This window comes from Scyliorhinus torazame, chromosome 9, assembly GCF_047496885.1.
Source record: "Scyliorhinus torazame isolate Kashiwa2021f chromosome 9, sScyTor2.1, whole genome shotgun sequence".
Lineage (NCBI taxonomy): Eukaryota > Metazoa > Chordata > Chondrichthyes > Carcharhiniformes > Scyliorhinidae > Scyliorhinus > Scyliorhinus torazame.
Genome location: NC_092715.1, coordinates 93092408 through 93111864, shown reverse-complemented (window position 1 = coordinate 93111864; position 19457 = coordinate 93092408).

Here is a 19457-nt window from a genome sequence, read left to right as displayed (position 1 = left end):
AAGACCTTGTATTGCGCGATCCTGTTTACCAGGTCAGCTATACGGGGGAGAGGGTACGCGTCCAGCTACGTAAACCTGTTGATGGTCTGGCTGTAGTCAATGACCACCCTATGCTTCTCCCCGGTCTTTACCACCAGTACTTGAGCTCTCCAGGGACTGTTGCTCGCTTCGATGACCCCTTCCCCCAGCAGCCTTTGGACCTCTGACCTGATGAAGGTCCGGTCCTGGGCACTGTACCGCCTGCTCCTGGTGGCTACGGGTTTGCAATCCGGGGTGCGGTTTGCAAACAGGGAAGGCGGGTTGACCTTAAGGGTCGCGAGGCCGCAGACAGTAAGGGGAGGTATAGGGCCGCCGAATTTAAAGGTCAGGCTTTGCAAATGGCATTGGAAATCCAGCCCCAGGAGGGTAGCCGCGCAGAGGTGCGGCAGGACTTACAGTGAGGTTCGCTAGGCAGAACCCCTTTATCTCCACCGAGTGTGACCCGGAGGCCAGAGAGATCCTTTGGTTTACAGGGTGGGTTACAAGTGAACCGCGCCTTATCGTGTCGGGGTGAACAAAGCTTTCCGTGCTCCCTGAGTCAACCAAGCAAGACGTCTCGTGGCCGTTGATGAAGACCGTCGTTGTAGCTGTTGCGAGTGTCCGGGGTCAACTTTGGTCCAGTGCCACCGAGGCCAGATGAAGCAGTTGCGAGTTCTGATCGGGCAGCGTGTAGTCGGCCGTGCTGGGGGCCTGGGGCCTCATCCAAGATGGCGTCACCCATGGGTCGCACATGGTGTCCGGGGATGAACAAGATGGCGGCGGTGATGGACAAAATGTTGGCGCCCACCCGTCCAGCGTGGTGTCCGGGGGGCAAGATGGCTGCGCCCGTGGGTCGCACGTGGCCCTAGGATAGGGGGGTGGCGGTGAGCGCTGGCCGGTCGGGGCCTGAAGGGGGGGTTGCCGCGGCACTCCGGAGTCGCTGGAGACTGCGGCCACGGCGCGGGCCAGGCAGACCCCCACAAAGTGGCCCTTCTTGCCGCACCCTTTGCAGGTGGCGGTGCAGGCCGGGCAGCGCGGGCAGGGATGATTTGTCTGCCCGCAGAAGCAACAGCGGGGCCTGGCGGCATTAGCGGGCCATCTTGTAGCGCAGGCCTGCGGGGTCAGGGGGAAGGTCTGTGGGGCTGCCGCTGCGGGGTGCCATTCAGCCCAGGGGGCTGCCACGCGGTCGGGCGCATAGGACTGCGCGTTTTTGTAGGCAACGTCCATGGACCCTGCCAGGGCCCGTGCCTCTCTAAGTCCCAGGGTGTCCCTTTCTAGGAGTCTTCGGTGGATATCTGAGGAGCTCATACCTGCTATGAAAGCATACCTGATTAAAGGTTCCGTGTGCTCGCTCCCCGAAACTTGCGGGCAGCCACAGGTTCGGCCCAGCACCAGTAGCGCCCGGTAGAAATCTTCCAACGATTCCCCGGGGCTTTGCCGCCTAGTTGCAAGCAGAAGACGTGCGTAGACCTGATTTACAGGGCGGATATTATGTCCTTCTAGCAGTTCGATCGCGGCATCGTAGTTCTCCGCCTCCTCGATAAGGGGGTAGATCCCAGGGCTGACCCGGGAGCGCAGGAGATGCATTTTCTGTCCCTCTGTGGGGGAGCCTCCGGGCGTCTTAAGGTCGCCTTTAAAGCACGCCAGCCAGTGTTTAAATATTGCAGCCGAGTTCTCCGCATGTGGGCTGAGTTGAAGGCATTCCGGTTTGATTCGGAGATCCATCCTTCCAGCTTAAGTCCAGTAGATTAAATTGATGCGCGATCAATTACACTCAAGACGAAGTGATTTCATAACTGAAGGCTTTAATCTACTAGAACTTGTTCCCCAGCAGCTTCGGTACAGAAAGTGAAGGCTGCTGGGACGGCACCGTCTCTTATACTCCGCCTTCAGGGCGGAGCTACGTAATACAGCCAATGGTAGACTCCTTGGTCTAACCAATGGTCATCAGCCTCTTAGGTACCTCAATTCCTGGTACTACCACACATCTGTCCATGGCAGTTTCGGTAGAAGTGAGCACCGCACAGTCCTTGTGGAGACAAAGTCCCGTCTTCACATTGAGGATACCCTCCATTGTGTTGTGTGACACTACCACTGTGCTAAATGGGATAAATTTTGAACAGATCTAGCAACTCAAGAGTGGGCATCCATGAGGCACAGTGGGCCATCAACAGCAGCAGAATTGTATTCGACCATAATCTTCAACCACATGGCCAGCATATCTCCCACTCTAACATTACCACCAAGCCAGGCGATCAACTCTGATTCAATGAAGCGTGCAGGAGGGCATGCCAGGAGCAACATCAGGCATACCGAAAAATGAGATGTCAACCTGGTGAAGTTACAACACAGGACTACTTGTTTGCCAAACAGCATAAATAGCAAGTAATATACAGAGCTAAGCGATTCCACAACCAACGCATCAGATCTAAGCTCTGTAGTCCTGCCACATCCATCCGTGAATGGTGGTGGACTATTAAACAACTCACTGGAGGAGGAGGCTCCACAAATATCCCCATCCTCAATGATGGAGGAGCCCAGCATATATCTGCAAATAGCAAGGCTGAGGCATTCGCAACAGTCTTCAGCCAGAAGTGCCGAGTGGATGATTCATCTCGGCCTCCTCCAAATGTCCACAGCATCACAGATATCAGTCTTCAGTCAATATGATTCACTCCACGTGATATCAAGAAACGGCTGAAAGCACTGGATACTGCACAGGCTATGGGTCCTGATAATATTCCGGCAATAGTACTGAAGAATTGTGCTCCAGAACTTGTTGCATCCTAGCCAAGCTGTTCCAGTACAGCCACAACACTGGCAGCTACCCGGCAATGTGGAAAATTGCCCAGGTGTGTCCTGTACACAAGAAACAGGACAAATCCAACCCGACCAATTACCACCCCATCAGTCTACTCTCCATCATCAGCAAAGTGATGGAAGGAGTCATCAACAATGCTATCAAGTGGCACTTACTCGGCAATAACCTGCTCACGATGCTCAGTTTGGGTTCCACCAGGGTCACTCAGCTCCTGACATCATTACATCCTCGGTACAAACATGGACAAAAGCGCTGAATGCCAGAGGTGAGGTGAGAGTAACTGCACTTGACAGCAAGGCAGCATTTGACCTAGTATGGCATCAAGGAGCCCTAACTAAACTGGAGTCAATGGGAATCAGGGAGAAAACTCTCCGCTGGTTGGAGTCATACCTGGTACAAAGGAAGGTGGTTGTGGTGGTTGGAAGTCAATCATCTCAGCTCCAGGCCATCACTGCAGGAGTTCCTCAGGGTAGTGTCCTAAGCCCAACCATCTTCAACTGCTTCATCAATGATCTTCCTCCCATCGTAAGGTCAGAAGTGGGGATGTTTACGGATGACTGCACAATGTTCAACATCATTCACGACTCCTCAGATAATGAAGCACTCCATGTCCAAATGCAGCAAAATCTGGAAAATATCCAGCCTTGGGCTGACAAGTGGCAAGTAAGTTACATTCGTGCCACATAAATGTCAGGCAATGACCATCTCCCACAAGAGAGGACCTAACCACCACCCCTTGCCATTCAATGGCATTACCATTGTTTAATCCCCAACAATCAACATCCTGGGGATTACCATTGATCAGAAACTGAACTGGATTTTCCACATTAATACTGTGGCTACCAGGGCAGGTCAAAGGCTAGGAATCCAACAGCAAGTAACTCACCTCCTGACTCCTCAAAGCCTGTCAACCATCTACAAGGCAGAAGTCAGAAGTGTAATAGAATACTCTCCATTTGCCTGGATGAAAGCAGCTCCAATGACACTCAAGAAGCTTGGCACCATCCAGGACAAAGCAGCCCGCTTGATTGCTCCTCCTTCCACAAACATTCAAATCCTCCACCACCGACGAACAGTGGCAGCCGTGTGTACCATCAACAAGATGCACTGCAGTAACTCACCAAGGTTCCTGGGACAGCACCTTTCAAACCCATGACCATTACCATCTAGAAGGACAAGAGCAGCAGATACCTGGGAACCCCACCACCTGGAGATTCCCCTCCAAGTCACTCACCGCCCTGACTTGGAAATATATCACCATTCCTTCACTGTCACTGAGACAAAATACTGGAACTGCTTCCCTAACAGCACAGTGGGTGTACCTACACCTGAAGGATTGCAGCGGTTCAAGAAGGCAACTCACCACCATTTTCTGAAGGGCAACTAGGGATGGGCAATAAATGCTGGCCTAACCAGCGATGCCCATATCCCGAAAATGAATTTTTAAAAACGCAAGAAGTATAACAGGTAAAACGGATGAACTTAGAGCTTGGATTAATATGGGGAATTATGATATTGTTGTCATTGTTAAAGGGGGGACAGGACTGACAGCTTAACATTCCGGGATATCAATGTTTTGGACAAGACAGAGGGGGTAGCTGAAAGGTTGGGAGTTGCATTACTGGTTAGGGAACATATCACAGCTGTGATGAGGGAGGACATCGTGGAGGGATCCTGCAGTGAGGCATTGTGGGTACAACTCACGTATAGGAAGGGTGCAAACACAATATTGGGGTTGTACTATAGGCCTCCCAACAGCCAGTGGGATACAGAGGAACAAATATGTGGTCAGATTCTGGAAAGATGTGAAAATAGCAGGGTTGGTGTGGTGGGTGATTTTAATTTCCCCATATTGACTGGGACTCCCTTATTGCCAGAGGGTAGATGGAAAGCAATTTGTTAGGTGTGTCCAAGAGAGTTTGTTGAAACGGTATGTTGATAGTCTAACCTGGGAGGGGGCCTTACTAGACCTAATATTGGGGAATGAGCACAGCCAGATGACCAAATATTCAGTAGGGGAACATTTTGGGGATGGTAATCATTATTCCATAAGTTTTCAACACACATGGATAAGGACAGTGTTCCTTGGGTGAGGGTGCTAATTTGGGGGAAATCTAAGTACAAGAATTCAGCAAGAGCTGGAGAATGGGGATTGCGAGTGGCTATTTGAGCGTGGATCCGCATTTGATATGTGGAGAGTCTTATAAAGACCAGTTGATTAGAGTGCAGGACCCTTCAAAAATGAAAGACAGAAATGGCAGAATAAGGGAACTACGGATGACAGGGAAAATTGTGAGACTAGTTAAAAAGAAAAAGGAAACAGACATTTGGGGCGGGATTCTCCGACCCCCCGCCGCGTCGGAGAATCGCCGGGGGCTGGCGTGAATCCCGCCCCTGCCGGTTGCCGAAGTCCCGCTGCTGGAATGCCTGTCCCGCCGGCGAGAATCAAACCACCTCTCTTAACGGCGGGACTAGATGGCGCGGGCGGGCTCCGGGGTCCTTGGGGGGGGGGGGGGGGGTGATCTGGCCCCTGAAAATGAAACCTCGAAAGGCGACGGGCCCGGACGGGATCCTTGGTCGTGCACTCAGAGCCTGCGCGGACCAGCTGGCAGAGGTATTCGCGGACATCTTTAACCTGTCTTTTGTAAGGGCCACGAAGAATCCAGCACGAGTTTAAGGACGCAAAATAACAACATTTAACCTGGCCTGTGAGTCAGTTAATGTAAGGGTCTGTATACCCTGCTTGATGCGGTCGAATGTCCTCTGGGCGATCACGGAGACCGCTGCGCCAGTGTCCAACTCCATCTCAAGCGGGTGACCATTGACTCGTACTGTCACCTTAATGGGGGCCACACGGGGAGCTGCCACACAATGCAGCTGCAGGCAGTCGTCCTCCGTCTCCACGTCCTCAGGAGTAGTCGCCGCAGGTTCATCCACATGGAAGGATCGGCCCCTGGGCTGGTCCCAATTACGGCCACTGGGCTGGTCCCAGTTTCGGTCAGAACGACGGCGGCCCCCAGGACCGGCGTCCGCGACGGAGTCGGCGCCTACAAGTTTGACACGGACATGGCTCCTCATCCATTGTTTCTGGAGAAAGCTCCCTTCAGGGAGGAATGTCCAACGGTCACTGGCGTCGGTCCGGACGTCGCCTCGCCCAAGGTACCGCAGGTGCGCGGGGGGACGTTTTCGGACGGAAGGGGTTGCGCCCCAAGGCATGCACTTCCATTCCCTGTAGCTCCTGCACTCCTCGTTCTGCGCTCTCTCTGGACAATACTATTTGAATTGCCTGTTGAAAAGTCAATGTTGGCTCAGCTAACAACTTTCTCTGGGTGGCCGCATTGTTAATACCGCAAACCAAACGGTCGCGTAACATTTCTGACAAGGTCTCACCATAGTCACAGTACTCCGCAATCCTGCGTAGACTGGATAGAAAATCAGCAAGGGATTCTCCAGGTGTCCTATCAGCGGTATTAAACCGGTAACGCTGGACTATCGTGGACGAAGTTGGGTTAAAATGTTGCCCCACTATATTCACAAGTTCATCAAACGTTTTGGTGTCAGGCGCAGCTGGGTACGTAAGGCTCCTAATCACCCCAAACGTATGCGGGCCGCAGGCGGTGAGCAATATGACCACCTGGCGCTCGTTTTTGGTGCTATTGTTTGCCCGGAAATAGTAATGCATCCGTTGTGCGTACTGGTTCCAGCTTTCCAGCGCAGCATCAAAAACATCCAAACGTCGGTACAGAGGCATGGTATAATAGAAAACAACTTCCAACCTGTATCCAACTAAAAATCCAGGGAGGTGGCTTCAGCAGTGTAGACAGCTATTAACTTTAACCCTCGTCGCCAGTTTTGTAAGGGCCACGAAGAATCCAGCACGAGTTTAAGGATACAAAGTAATAACATTTATTCACAATAACATATATATATAACAGCAGCAGCAACTTTCCTTGGTGCACACTTCTTCCTGCTGGTTCCTAAACTGGCCAGCTTTATTTATACTTGGAGTTTACTAATGGTTTCTCCGCCCCCCCTCATTGGGGAAGCTCATACTCCCACAGGATTGTGGGATTGTCATTAGTCCCCAGCCAATGGTAAGCAGGCAGGTTATAACACTGTCCCTACTCCACCCCGAGGTCCCCACCTGCTTCAAGAAGACCACCATTATACCGGTGCCAAAGAAGAACCAGGCAATGTGCCTCAATGACAAACGTCCGGTGGCCCTGACTTCAGTCGTAATGAAGTGCTTCGAGAGGTTGATCATGAAGCGCATCACCTCTATACTCCCAGAACACCTTGATCCACTGCAATTCGGATACCGTCGCAACCGGTCCACAGCAGACACCATTTCCCTGGCCCTAGAGCATCTCGACAACAAGGACTCCTACATCAGACTCCTATTTATTGACTACAGCTCCGCCTTCAATACCATAATCCCAGCCAAGCTCATATCAAAGCTCCAAAACCTAGGACTTGGCTCCCCACTCTGCAACTGGATCCTCGATTTTCTGACCAACAGATCACAATCTCAGTAAGAATGAACAACAACACCTCCTCCACAATAGTCCTCAAAACCGGGGCCCCGCAAGGTTGCGTACTTAGCCCCCTACTCTACTCCCTGTACACACACGACTGCGTGGCAAAATTTGGTTCCAACTCCATCTACAAGTTTGCTGACGATGCGACCATAGTGGGCCGGATCTCGACTAACGATGAGTCAGAATACAGGAGCGAGATAGAGAACCTAGTGGAGTGGTGCAGCGACAACAATCTCTCCCTCAATGCCAGCAAAACTAAAGAGCTGGTCATTGAATTCAGGAAGCAAAGTACTGTACACACCCCTGTCAGCATCAACTGGGCCGAGGTGGATATGGGTAGCAGTTTCAAATTCCTAGGGGTGCACATCTCCGAAAATCTGCCCTGGACCACCCACGTCAACACTACCACCAAGAAAGCACAACAGCGCCTATACGTCCTCAGGAAACTAAGGAAATTCGGCTTGTCTACATTAACCCTTACCAGCTTTGACAGATACACCATAGAAAGCATCCTATCTGGCTGCATCACAGCCTGGTATGGCAACTCCTCGGCCCAGGACAACAAGAAACTTCAGAGAGCCGTGAACATCGCCCAGTCCATCACACAAACCTGCCTCCCATCCATTGACTCCATTTACACCTCCCGCTGCCTGGGGAAAGCGGGCAGCATAATCAAAGATCCCTCCCACCCAGCTTATTCACTCTTCCAACTTCTTCCATCAGGCAGGAGATACAGAAGTCTGAGAACACGCACGAACTGACTCAAAAACAGCTTCTTTCCCGCTGTTACCAGACTCCTAAATGACCCTCTTATGGACTGACCTCATAAACACTACACCGCTGTATGCTTTATCCGATGCCGGTGCTTATGTAGTTACATTGTATACCTTGTGTTGCCCTATTATGTATTTTCTTTTATTCCCTTTTCTTCTCATGTACTTAATGATCTGTTGTGCTGCTCGCAAATAAATACTTTTCACTGTACCTCGGTACACGTGACAAGAAACAAATCCAATCCAATCCAAAAGCATAGGGCGAGCGGCACGATGGCGTAGTGATTAGCACTGGAGCGGCGTGAACCGCTCCAGTGCCGTGCTGGCCCCCTGTAGGGGCCAGAATTGCTGATCCTGAGGACGTGTTGACGCCGTCGAGAAACGCGACAGCGTCAACACTTACCCTCAGGATCACAGAATCCCGTCCCATGTTACAGTTGTATAAAACTTTAGTTAGTTCACATTCGGATATTACGTGTAGTTCTGGTTGCCGCACTGCCAGATGGATGTAGATGCTTTGGAAAGAGAGCAAAGAAGGTTTACCAGGATGTTGCCTGGTCTGGAGGATGTTAGAAATGAGGAGAGGTTGAATAAACTCGGGTTGTTTTCGTTGCAAAGACGGAGGCTGAGGGAAGACCTGACTGAGGTCTACAAAATTACGAGAGGTATAGCCATGGTGAGTAGTCAGAAGCTTTTTCCCAGGGTGGAAGACTCAAGTACAAGGGGGCACAGGTTCAAGGTGAAAGGGGAAAAGTTTAGGGGGGATGCGCGGGGAAAGTTTTTCATGCAGAATGTGATGGATGCCTGGAACACATTGCCAGTGGAGGTAATGGAGGCATGTATGATAGCAACAATTAAGATGTACCTTGATAGACAGATCAACACGCTGTGAATGGAGGGATACATATCATTTGGGCAATGAATAGTAGGTCTAAATAAGGAATCTGGATCGGCGCAGGCTTGGTGGGCCGAAGGGTCTTTTCCTGTGCTGTAATGTTCTTTGTTATCTTTGTTCTTTGTAGCATGAAACAATATAGCAAAGATGTCCTAGAATTATTTGAGGAAAGAAAGTTACAACCAGACAATAAGGCTCAGAAAATTGTAGCTCTCTTGACTCAGATGTTTTTGAGAAATTAAATAATGAAATGTTGTATTCACTTCTCGGCAAATCAGTAACAAGAGGACCTAAACTGAATGATATCCAGAAAATTGAAAGAGAATGTTGGAAGACTTTTTTCAGGAAATGCTGTAGCACGAGCTGTTGTTGAAATAGAGACGATGGCAAGATTCTCTGGCCTCCCCGCAGAGTTCCTCAGCAGCGGGAGGCGGCCCGCCATTGGCTGGTCCGACGCTTTCAATAGGATTTCCTCTGGATCTTCCTCACGCCGCCGGGATACCCGCAGCAGGGGTGCGCTATCGGCGGCATCAGAAGATCCCACCGGCATGAACAGCTAGAGGATTTTGCCATGTTACATAATTCAAAATCAGGCTGGATATGTATTTGACAAGGAAGACTATAAAATGATAGGAAAAAAGATCAGGAAATTGGATTAAAGGAGATAGCACCAGCTAAAAAAATAGAACATACGTGATGGGCTAAGTGGCTTCCATGGTCAGCAATGCTTCAGTTTTTAAATTATCATCCTTGATTTTAAATTTCATTATGGTTTTCCCATTCCTATTACTTCCCCATTCCTATTACTTCCTCCAACCCTAGATCTCTACGCTCCTCAATTCTGTCTCGTTTGCATCCCCGATTTTAATTGTTCCTTCTTTGGCAGCTGTGTCTTCAAATCCTTCGGGCCTAAACTCTGCATTTCCTTCCCAAAACCTCCCTCACTCATCTCCATTAACATTATCCACAAATTTACCTCTTTGACCACCCTTTTGGACATCTATCCTCACACCTCTTTATGTGGTTTGGTGTTAAAACTTTGTTTGGTAATTAAATGCACTCTATAACCATAAGACAGAATTTTAAATTCTGATTATCTAATAAAATTATTATTTAAATAATTACAAAAATAAAATTTTGCTTAAAAAAGTAGAGTTCTGTAAATTTCTCTGGGTTATTCTCAAAACAATACATTAAGCCACTGGAATCTGAAGTCTATGACCCATCTAATTGGTGTCAATTTAATGCTGGCAGTATCTATTTACTATAATGTTTTTTGGAAACCGAGGCTTAAGTGCATCACCGCAAACTGTATTTTTATGGTTTTGCCATATTTCATACTTTAAGTCACAATTTTACTTATAATCGTTTAATGACTTTGGTACTTCAACATTTACAGCATTATTTTCCCTTGTGCAACCCCCATTTATTGCATTTCTGAGAATCATCAGCATCCTGTTTGTAATATTGTGCAGCATTGCAGTGACTTCCACATCATTGAATCTTTTGCAGTTTTAATGTAAGGATGTACAATGAAGCATCATCGCATCTTTCTAAATATTTAACCTACAATTCACATTCCTGGAATTTTTGGTCCGGTTGAAGCAATGGCACTCGCAGCTGACCTCCAAGAGAGCTGTTCACAAAGACTTAGGGCGGGATTTAGTGGGCCCCATATCCGCAGACACAAATCCCATAATGGCCACAAAATATCGCGAGTAGCCAAAAACGGGGGGGGGGTTCTATGTCCCGCCGCGCCAGATTTCTGGTTCAGTACGCCGGCAGGAGGCTCCATTTCGCCGGCTGGCCAATGGGGTTTCCCATTGTGGGGCAGCCCCACGCCTTCGGGAAACCCCCGGGCTGTCCGCAAAACAGAGCATCCGACAGCGGAGAGTCCAGCCCAGGATTTGTGTTGGTGAGATTTTAGAACGCGATTCTCCCAGGCCCTCCACGATGACGTGATTCAGCAAAGAAGGACCTAGGGATTGATAAAGAAGAGGAAAACAGAGTATGAGAGTAAGCTTGTGGGGAACATAAAAACTGACTGCAAATGTTTCCATAGGGATGTGAAGAGAAAAAAGATTGGTGAAGACTACTGTAGGTCCCTTACAATCAGAAACAGGGGAATTTATAATGAGGACAAAGAAATGGCTGACCAACTTAATACATGCTTTGGTTCTGTCTTCACAAACGAGAACTCAAATAACAAACCAGAAATGTTGGGGAACACAGGGCTTAGTGAGAGGGAGGAACTGGATGAGATAATTATTAGTAGAGAAATAGTATTGGGGAAATTGATGAGATTGAAAGCCAATAAATCTCCAGGGTCTGATCATCTACATCCAGAATACTTAAGGGAGTGGCTCTTGAAATAGTGGATGCATTGGTGGTAACGTTCCAAGGTTCTATTGATTCTGGAACAGTTCCTGCAGATTGGAGGGTAGCTAATGTAACCCCATTATTTAAAAAGGGAGGTGGAAAGAAAACAGGGGAATATAGACCAGTAAGTCTGATGTCAGTAGTGGGAAAATTCTGGAATCCATTATCAAGGATTTTATAAAAAAACACTTGGAAAAGAGTGGCAGGACTGGACAGAATAAGCATGTATTTTTGAAAAGTAAATCATGCTTGACAAATCTACTGGAATTCTTTGAGGGTGTCAGTAGGAAAATTGATGAGGGGAAGTCAATGGATATGGTATTTGTCACTGGTTGGCAGACAGAAAACAAAGAGTAGGAAGAAATGGGTCTTTTTCCAAATGGCAGACAGTGACTAGTGGGGTACCGCAGGGATCGATGCTGGGACCCCAGCTATTCACAATATATATTCATGATTTAGATGAGGGAATGAAATGTAATATCTCCAAATTTGCAGAAGACACAAACTGGGTGGGAGGGTGAGCTGTGAGGAGGATGTAGAGCTGCTTCAGTGTGTGATTTAAACAAGTTGAGTGAATGGACAAATGAATGGTAATGCAATATAATTTGGAGAAATGCGAGGTTATCCACTTTGGTAGCAGCTTATTATCTGACTGGTATTAATTAGGAGAGGGAGGGCGGCACGTGGCAAAGTGGTTAGCACTGGGATTACGGCGCTGAGGTCCTGGGTTCGAATCCCAGCCCCGGATCACTGTCTGTCTGGAGTTTGCCCATTCTCCCCGTGTCTGTATGAGTTTTGCCCCCACAACCCAAAGATGTGCAGGGTAAGTGGATTGGCCATGCTAAATTGCCTCTTAATTGGAAAAAAAATAATTGGGTACTCGACATTTATTTTTTTTAAATTAGGAGAGGGGACTGCACAATAAGACCTTGGTGCCCTCATACACCAGTCACTGAAGGTAAGCATGCAGGTGCAGAAAGCTGTAAAGAAGGCAAATGGTATCTTGACCTTCATAGCGAGTGGATTCGAGTACAGGAAAAGGGATGTCTTGCTGCAATTATACAGGTTATTGGTGAGGCCACATCTGGAATATTGTGTGCAGTTTTGGCCTCCTTTTCTGAGGAATGAATTTCTTGCTATAGAAGGAATGCATAGAAGGTTTACCAGACTAATTCCTGAGATGGCAGGACTGACATATGAGGAGAGATTGAATCAGTGGGATTGTATTCACTGGAGTTAAGAATGTGGGGGATCTCATAGAAACCTATAAAATTCTAACAGGACTAGACAGAGTTGATGCATGAAGGATGTTCCCGATGGGGGTATGTCCGGAAGCAGAGGTCACAGTCTTAGGATACAGGGTAGACCATTTAGGACTGAGATGAGGAGAGATTTCTTCACCCAGAGAGTGGTGAGCCTGTGGAATTTGTTACCACACAAAAGTAGTTCAGGCCAAAACAGTATGTTTTCAAGAAGCAGTTGGATATAGTTATGGGGAAAGTAGGGTCAGTCTATTGAGTTGGATGATCAGCTATGATCACAATGAATGGTAGAGGAGGCTTGAAGGGCCAAACGGCCTCCTCATGCTCCTATTTCCTATGTCTTTATGTTTTATGTCCAACAAGGGTGCGAAGAATATTTGTATCCCAGCAGGTGTGATGTCACGGTGTTGATTCCCAAATTTCTTTCTCTGTCAGTCTGGCCTCAATAAAAGTTGAGATGGATTCGCACGTGAAAAGAAGTTATTTATTTAGCTTGCAAGCTTAATTCATCTTACAGAAACATAAGAGACATCCAGCCTCTTAAGCTCCAGAAAAACGACTGAACAAAGAGACAAAGGGATCTCTGCAAAATCAATTCAAATGGTATCAAGTTTCACATACTCGACGGACATAGGTCAGCCTATGTCCCTTCTGACCTGTTTGATCTATTCTGATTGGCTCACTTCCAATCCCTTTCTCTGGCCCCTATCAATGCAGCATCACTCTCATAGACACACCTCTTCCTGCTTTTTCCATGCGGTCTCAAATCCCTTTGTCCCTAACTGCCAGAATCAAAGTGGCTTATTTCTACATTACATTAACTAGTATCTCTAAAGTAACTATTTTATATCACATTCGTCAACGGAGGTATGAATAACTATTGCTTTTTCAAACCGGAACCAGGCTCCATGACCTCTCAGAGGGAGGAAGGGGGTGATAACCCCAGAAGAAATTAATGGAGTGGCTGTCCAAGGGTTTTACGTGTAAAGTCCTGACAGCAATGACAACTCGGAATTATGCAACCTGAATAAGAAAGGTGCCTATTAGCCTTGCCTATCCCTGATGCACAAAGTAATTGTGCCCTCTAACATTCCTGAGACTCATTCTCGTCAAACTAATTGACCATCAAGAGTGAACACTTAACAATGTCAGCTGCCAAAGTCTCAAAGTTAAGGATAGGGATGAAAACTCAAGGCTCAAGGATAAATGCTTGGGGTGCACAGGATAAAGAGGTACTGTGTCTGCTTATGTGTCGGACCCCATCACCTGCCATAGAGGATCCATTATCCCCCAAGGTGGACAGGACCGTCCAGTTGAACCTGCGCTTGAGGGATGGGCGACCATAGAAACCTCGTGTCAGATCCTCGAATAATGTAGGGAATAGGGAAGGGGACATCAAGATGCGAGTCCAGAGGTGACTTTGACGAGGCAAGGGCATTGACTGGGGCCGATCATGCAATGGAGATGCAAGGGCACCTGCGATGTCAGTGAGAGGTAGCCGCTGGATAAAGTGTAGGGCTGGCTGATTCCAGGACTGGGAGGACAATAGGTGAGGGGAAGGATGTTAGGCGGCTGTGTCACCAACCTGATGACCTCTCTCTCATCTCTCACAGCTTACCAATTGATTCTGCTTATTACAGAGCTGGAGGAGCACAGAATCCAGCATCAATGAGCAGTGGCAGCAGGAACACCCAGCGCCATGAGACCAGGAGGCTGCAGGGTAGGGTGAAGGGCCGGAGGCCGCATCAGCAGAATTAGGGGCACAAAGGTGAAGAATGAGGCTGAGGGTATACAGGACCCGCCCGTGTGTCCTTCATCGAGCTACCAGACAACATGTGCCACAGGAGATTCTGCCTCACCAGGGAGACAGTGCAGTACCTGTGCCATATTCTTGTGGACTTGCCGCCACGTGGAGGTGGAGGACAGCCGCTCCCTGTTGCCGTGAACACGGCAGCCCTCAACATCAATGTGATGGGTTTGTTCCAGGGCTCCCTGGGTGACCTGTGTGGCATTTCACAATCATCTGCCCATAAGTTCATCCATGAGATGACAGACGGACTCTATATGAGGGCATCAGACTTTTTTCATTTCGACCTGGGCCAGGCCCAATAGAACTAGAAGATAGCGGGATTCATCACCATAGCTGATTTGCCACAGGTGCAGGGGGTGATCGACTGCACTCATGTCACTCTACATGCCGCGTGGCATCAGGGAGTCCCATTCATTAACTGGAAGGGTCCCACCCCCTTAATGTCTGGCTGGTGTGTGGCTACCACCATGCTTTCCACACCCTGTTGCCTGAGACGCCCACGGTGGGTGTCCTCTGAAGGGTGGGGACCTGAAGGGCACCGGCCTACTTTTGGGTGGCAGTGGTGTTGCGCCATTACTCTGTTCTGCCCGCTGCCCCTGAGTTGTGTCAGTATCAGAAAGGGGAATTCAGATGGGCGAGTCAGTCCCAGGCTCTCCTGGGTGGAAGTCCCAGGATGTGCTTCAGCAGTTCCTCGTCCCTCCGAATGATCTTGGGCCCCTGCTTTATCCCTTGGGACAGAGGGACAGCTGGAGTGAGCTTGAGACACCTCAATGTCATCTGGCTCTGTCAGTCCTGGAGGCCCACCATTGTCTGCACCATGTTGTTGAACCCCTCAGCCATGGTCCTCAGAGACTAAGCTATGCTTCGGAGTTCTCCAGTCATTGTCGTGATGTCTTTCCACTGTGGACACCACCCTTTCAGTCTTGGCCTGGCTTCCGCGCATCGCTGGAGACATTTGGCCCTGCAATCTCAGAAATTTCGCTGACAATCCCTTCTGGTATTACTGACATTGCTTTTGCATCTCAAGCAGCTGAGGGAAGAACGTGTCCAGAGGCATGGCACCTGGCTGTGGCAAAACTGTTTTGGTGAAAGTATAATTACTGATAATTCACCAGTGCACTGCATGTTATGTTATGTTATTAAGCCTGTGGGCTCCACCTATGGGCCATTGTGTGGCTTCACCCACAGGGGGTATGTTGGGGCATGTACGGGCTCCACCCATGGCTCCACCCCCTTTACAGGAAGTACAAGAGCTGCTGACCTGTGGGGCCGCCTTCGGTATTGTACCGGTTGCAGGCAGGCACAGTTCTAAGCTGATTAAATCCATGGTTTACTTCTCCACGTGTCTTCAAGTGAATTGATGGCTGCATCAATTTAATCAGCTTAAAATACTACGATGGAATCAGCCCTCAAACCTGACAGACTGGAACTCGATCCACAGGCTACGGAGGCGAAATAAATTTTTTCATATTGGCTTTGATGCTTCAAGGCCTATCTCGCCGCGTCGTCTACGCCATCCGTCACTGATGAACAGAAGCTGAGCGTGCTCCACGCACAGGTGAGCCATCGCATTTCTGTCCAGCTCGACAAAGCCGCTTCCTATACAGAGGCCCTCGCACTACTCGAACGCCTCTACGTGCGGCCTGTGAACGAGGTCTACACGCGACACGCCTTCACCACTCGCCGCCAGCGCCCCGGGGAGTCGCTAGATGATTACCTACACGACCTCAAAGCCCTCGCGCGCAACAGGCCACTCAGCAGATGGAGGTCGCCGTCCGAGATGTTTATGTGGCGGGAGTCCGATCGAACTATGTGAGACAGCGCCTGTTCGAAAAAGGGGCCCAGGACCGGGACGACACGGTAAAACTGGCTACCTCTCTGGAGGTCGCTGTTCAGAGCCTTACTGCATTCCCGGCCGACCACGCGTCCCCCCTTGCGGGCCCACGACCAGAGGCTACCACAGGCCTGTGGCACGCGGCCGCCCACCCATCATGGGGGGGCTACACTGTTATTTCTGCGGCCTGTCCCAACACCCCCGACAGCACTGCCCGGCCCACAACGCGAACTGCAGCAACTGCGAGCAAAAAGGACACTTCGCCAAGGTCTGCCTGGCCAGGTCTAAGAACAACACGTGTGACCCATGGGGGCCGTGATCTTGGCCATCCTCCCCCACGTGGCCGGCTACGTATGATCCATGGGGGCCGCCATCTTGGACACCATCTTCCTCACTGCCCGCCACGCTTGACCAACGGGGCCGCCATCTTGGCCGCCATCTGCTACGCCGCTCGACGCGTACGACCTACACGGACAGCCATCGCGGGGCCACCCCAGCACTTCCTATCACGCCGCTGGCTACCCACAACTCAGCGTGGTCACCCTGGACCAGTCGCGACCTAAGCACCTCTGGAGCTCCATGATGGCCGTCTGAGTTAACGGGTACGAGAAACCTTGCCGCTTCGACTCCAGGAGCACAGAGAGCTTCATTCACCCGGACATGGTCAGACTCTGCTCGCTCCCAATATTCCCGACGCAACAAACCATCTCCCTCGCCTCTGGGTTGCACTTGGTGCAAATCCAAGGGTGCACGACTGCAACCCTCGCGACACAGGGCGCTGAGTACGCTAATTTTCAACTATATGTGCTCCCAGACCTCTGCGCTCCTCTCCTTTTGGGACTCGACTTCCAGTGCAACCTCACGAGCCTAACTCTTAGTTCGGGGTGCCCCTGCCCCCGCTCACCATATGCAGCCTCGCGACCCTAAAGATCGACCCCCCCCCTTCGCAAATCTCACCGCCAATTGCAAGCCAGTAGCCACCAGAAGCAGGCGGTATAGTATGCAGGACAGGACGTTCATTAGGTCCGAGGTCCAGCGTCTCTTGCGGGAGGGGGTCATAGAAGCCAGCAATATCACCTGGAGAGCTCAAGACCGGGGAAAAGTTCCGGATGGTGGTTGAATACAGCCAGACCATTAACCGGTTTACGCAACTCGATGCGTACCTCTTTCCCCGGATTGCAGACATGGAAAATCAGATCGCGCACTACCGCCTGTTCTCCGCGGTGGATCTGAAGTCTGCATACCACCAGCTCCCAATCCGCCCGGAGGACCGCCACTACACGGCGTTTGAGGCAGACAACCACCTTTTCCATTTCCTCCGGGTCCCCTTTGGCGTCACGAACGGGGTTTTGGTGTTCCAACGAGCGATGGACTGAATGGTGGACCAGTACGGGCTGCGGGTCACGTTTCCGTACTTGGACAATGTCACCATCTGCGGCCATGATCAGCAGGACCACGACGCCAACCTCCACCGATTTCTCCAAATGCCCAAAAACTCAACCTCACCTACAACAAGGAGAAATGCGTTTTCCGCACAACCAGACTATCCATCCTCGGCTACATCATGGAGAACGGGGTCCTAGGGCCCGATCCTGACCATATGCGCCCCCTCCTGCAACTCCCTCTCTCTCACTGTCCCAAGGCCCTGAAGAGGTGCCTTGGAGTTTTCTCCTATTACGCCCAGTGGGTCCCCCAGTATGCAGATAAAGCCCGCCCACTATTTAAGGCCACCCTCTTTCCTCTGGCAGCCGAGGCCCGCCAGGCCTTCAACTGCATCAAAGCAGACATCGCCAAAGCTGCGATGTGTGCGGTGGACGAGTCCGTCCCCTCCCAGGTGGAGAGCGACGCCTCAGAGGTCGCTCTCATCGCCACCCTCAACCAAGCAGGCAGACCGGTAGCGTTCTTTTCACGCACCCTCACCACCTCTGAAATTCGACACTCCTCGGTCGAAAAAGAAGCCCAAGCCATCGTGGAAGCCGTGCGGCACTAGAGGCACTACCTCGCTGGTAGGAGATTTACCCTCGTCACCGACCAACGATCGGTTGCCTTCATGTTTGACAAAAAACTACGCAAAGAGTAGTGAGTCCGTGGAATGCCCTACCTGCTACAGTAGTGAACTCGCCAACATTGAGGGCATTTAAAAGTTTATTGGATAAACATATGGATGATAATGGCATAGTGTAGGTTAGATGGCTTTTGTTTTGGTGCAACATCGTGGGCCGAAGGGCCTGTACTGCGCTGTATCGTTCTATGTTCTATGTTCTAATATGCAGCGGGGCAAGATCAAGAATGATAAGATCTTGAGATGGAGGATCGAAATCTCCACCCATAACTACGATATAGTATATCGTCCTGGGAAGCTCAACGAGCCCCCAGATGCCCTGTCCCGCGGCACATGCGCCAGCGCACAAGATGACCGACTATGGGCTCTCCACGATGACCTCTGCCACCTGGGGGTCACCCGGCTCGCCCATTACATCAAGGCCCGCAACCTCCCCTACTCCACTGAGGAGGTCAGAGCTATAACCAGGGATTGCCAAATCTGTGCGGAGTGTAAACCGCACTTCTATCGACTAGATAAGGCCCACCTGGTAAAGGCATCCCAGCCCTTTGAACGCCTCAATATCGATTTCAAAGGGGCCCTCCCCTCCAATAACCGCAACACGTACTTCCTTAACATCATAGATGAGTTCTCCCGCTTCCCGTTTGCCATCCCCTGCCCCGATAAGACCAGCCCCACTGTCATTAAAGCCCTGCATAGTATCTTCACCCTGTTTGGTTTCCCAAGTTATGTTCACAGCGACAGGGGCTCGTCGTTCATGTGCGACAAACTGCGTCAGTGCCTGCTCAGTAAGGGCATCGCCTCGAGCAGGACTACCAATTATAACCCCAGGGGAAACAGGCAGGTGGAGAGGGAGAACCTGATGGTCTGGAAGACCGTCCTACTGACCCTGCAGTCCAGGAATCTCCCAGTTTCTCACTGGCAGGTGGTCCTCCCCGATGTGCTTCACTCTATTAGGTCCCTCCTTTGCACGTCCACAAACCAGACTCCTCATGACTGCTTGTTCGTTTTCCCGAGAGGAGCTACCTCTGGGGCCTCGCTCCCGCCTTGGCTGATGACACCGGG